The sequence below is a fragment of the Hordeum vulgare genome, chromosome 1H (genome assembly GCF_904849725.1).
Source record: "Hordeum vulgare subsp. vulgare chromosome 1H, MorexV3_pseudomolecules_assembly, whole genome shotgun sequence".
In the NCBI taxonomy this organism is placed as follows: domain Eukaryota; kingdom Viridiplantae; phylum Streptophyta; class Magnoliopsida; order Poales; family Poaceae; genus Hordeum; species Hordeum vulgare.
Window position 1 is genome coordinate 404,751,317 of NC_058518.1, and position 3,671 is coordinate 404,754,987.

Here is a 3,671-nt window from a genome sequence, read left to right on the forward strand (position 1 = left end):
AAAGAACGATAGCATGAAAGATCATGAGACGATCTTATGGAAAGTGATAGCTTCACATATGACATGTATGATGATTGAAACTTGTTGAGAATAAATCAACATAGACCTCAGTCATTGTTGCAATTAACAATAAGTAATAAGGAAAGAGAGGTTCACATATAAATATATCATCTTAGACACTTTTTACAATTGTGCGCACTCACCAAACTATTACATGCTTAGGAGTAGATGTTGGACAAGGAAGACAACATAATGAATTGTGTTTTCTTGGTTCCACACAATGTTATATGATTAGAGATCCCTTAGCATGTGACGATTGCTTCCACCTCATATTAGCCAAAACTCCCGCACCAAGTAGAGATACTACTTGTGCATCCATAAACCTTCAACCCAGTTTTGCCATGAGAGTCCACCATACCTACTTATGGATTGAATAAGATCCTTCAAGTAAGTTGTCATCGGTGCAAGCAATAAAAATTGCTCTCTAATATGTATGATCTATTAGTGTGTGGAAAATAAACTTTGTACGAACCTGTGATGAGAAAGACATAAAAGCGACAGACCACATAATAAAGTTCTTTATCACAGGAGGCAATATAAAGTGACGTTCGTCCGCACTAAGAGGACACGCATTCAAACCTCAAAAGCGCATGATAACCTCTGCTTCCCTCTACGAAGGGCCTATCTTGTACCTTTAATTTTTTCCCTTGTAAGAGTCATGGTGATCTTCACCAATTCCCTATTTTTGCCTTTGTCTTGGGTACCGTCACATGCTTGGGAAAGATCTATATTCATATATCAACTTGGAGTTGAGTACTCATGCTTTACTCTTGTTGACTTTACCTTTGAGGTAAATCGTTGGGAGGCAAAACTATAAGCCCCTATCTTCCTCTGCGTCCAGCTGAAACTTTGACACCATGAGTACCACGTGAGTTGTAACAATTGTGGAAAACAAAGAGATGATTGAGTATGTGGGTTTGCCTTACAAGCTCTTATTTGACTCTTTCCGATGTTATGATAAATTGCAATTGCTTCAATGACTATGGACTATTGTTGGTTACTTCTCGGTAATGTTTTTGCTTCATGATTTGCTTTGTGAAGGAATTGTTACTTTCCCATAAGAATCTTTATGATGTATTGCTGTTCTATGTGTGATCATGATGCCCTCATGTCCGTATTATGTTTTATCGACACCTTCGTCCCTCAACATGTGGACATGTTTATGGAACTTGGTTTTCGCTTCAGGACAAGCGAGGTCTAAGCTTGGGGGAGTTGACACGTCCATTTTACATCATGCTTTCATGTTGATATTTATTGCTTTATGGGCTGTTATATTACTTTCTGGTACCATATTTATGCCTTCTCTCTCTTATTTTGCAAGGTTTATTTGAAGAGGGAGAATTCAGGCAGCTGGAATTCTGGAATTGAAAAAGAGCAAATCTTAGTCCACTATTCTGCACATCTCCAAATGCCCTGAAAAGTTATGTGGATTTTTTTGGGATTATATAAAAAATATTGGGCGAAAGAAGTACCGGAGGGGGGCTGCCAGGGTGCCACAAGCCCTGCCACCCCCACCCCCTGGTGGCGGAGTGGGGGCTTGTGGGCTCCCTGACGGCCCACTAGCCCCCCTCTTTTGCTATATGAAGGGTTTTGGTCTGGAAAAAATCAGACGGGAGCTTTTTCGTGGTTTCGCCGCCGCCACGAGGCGGAACTTGAGCAGATCCAATCTAGAGCTCCGGCAGGACGATTCTGCCGGGGAAACTTCCCTCCCGGAGGGGGAAATCGTCGCCATCGTCATCACCAACACTCCTCTCGTCAGAGGGGAGGCATCTTCATCAACATCTTCATCAGCACCATCTCCTCTCCAATCCCTAGTTCATCTCTTTTAACCAATCTCCGTCTCGCAACTCCGATTGGTACTTGTAAGGTTGCTAGTAGTGTTGATTACTCTTTGTAGTTGATGCTAGTTGGATTACTTGGTGGAAGAGTTTATGTTCAGATCCTTGATGCTATTCATTACACCTCTGATCATGATTATGATTATGTTTTGTGAGTAGTTACTTTTGTTCCTGGACCATATTTATGCCTTCTCTCTCTTATTTTGCAAGGTTTATTTGAAGAGGGAGAATTCAGGCAGCTGGAATTCTGGAATTGAAAAAGAGCAAATTTTAGTCCACTATTCTGCACATCTCCAAATGCCCTGAAAAGTTATGTGGATTTTTTTGGGATTATATAAAAAATATTGGGCGAAAGAAGTACCGGAGGGGGGCTGCCAGGGTGCCACTAGCCCTGCCACCCCCACCCCCTAGTGGCGGAGTGGGGGCTTGTGGGCTCCCTGACGGCCCACTAGCCCCCCTCTTTTGCTATATGAAGGGTTTTGGTCTGGAAAAAATCAGACGGGAGCTTTTTCGTGGTTTCGCCGCCGCCATGAGGCGGAACTTGAGCAGATCCAATCTAGAGCTCCGGCAGGACGATTCTGCCGGGGAAACTTCCCTCCCGGAGGGGGAAATCGTCGCCATCGTCATCACCAACACTCCTCTCGTCAGAGGGGAGGCATCTTCATCAACATCTTCATCAGCACCATCTCCTCTCCAATCCCTAGTTCATCTCTTTTAACCAATCTCCGTCTCGCAACTCCGATTGGTACTTGTAAGGTTGCTAGTAGTGTTGATTACTCTTTGTAGTTGATGCTAGTTGGATTACTTGGTGGAAGAGTTTATGTTCAGATCCTTGATGCTATTCATTACACCTCTGATCATGATTATGATTATGTTTTGTGAGTAGTTACTTTTGTTCCTGAGGACATGGGATAAGTCATGCTGATAATAGTCATGTGAATTTGATATTCGTTCGGTATTTTGATATGCTGTATGTTATTTTTCCTCTAGTGGTGTTATGTGAACGTCGACTACATAACACTTCACCATATTTGGGCCTAGAGGAAGGCACTGGGAAGTAGTAAGTAGATGATGGGTTGCTGGAGTGACAAAAGCTTAAACCCCAGTCTATGCGTTGCTTCGTGAGGGGCTGATTTGGATCCACTAGTTTAATGCTATGGTTAGACGTTGTCTTAATTCTTCTTTTGTAGTTGCGGATGCTTGCGAGAGAGGTTAATCATAAGTGGGATGCTTGTGCAAGTAAGGGCATTACCCAAGCGCCGGTCCACCCACATATCAAACTATCAAAGTAACGAACGCGAATCATATGAACATGATGAAACTAGCATGATAGAAATTCCCGTGTGTCCTCGGGAGCATTTTTCCTCCTATAAGACTTTGTTCAGGCTTTCCCCTTCCTACAAAAGAGATTGGGCCACTTTATGCACCATTGCTACTACTTGTTACTTGTTACTTTTTGCTTGCAACGTTTCACCTCGCTACACCATCACTTGTTACCGCTACTTTTAGTGCTTGCAGTTATTACCTTGCTGAAATCCGTTTATCAGAGCCTTCTGCTCCTCGTTAGGTTCGACACTCTTACTTATCTAAAGGACTACGATTGATCCCCTATAATTGTGGGTCATCAGATCTCATCAAGAGTGAAGTTCCCTTCATTTTCAGACCTAAATAGAAACTTGTAGTATTTGGTCATATAGTGTATTGATGTATCCCTTGAGAATGAATTGGGAACCTGATCTTTGGTACCAGTTGATCTCTTCTTTTCACAAGAGA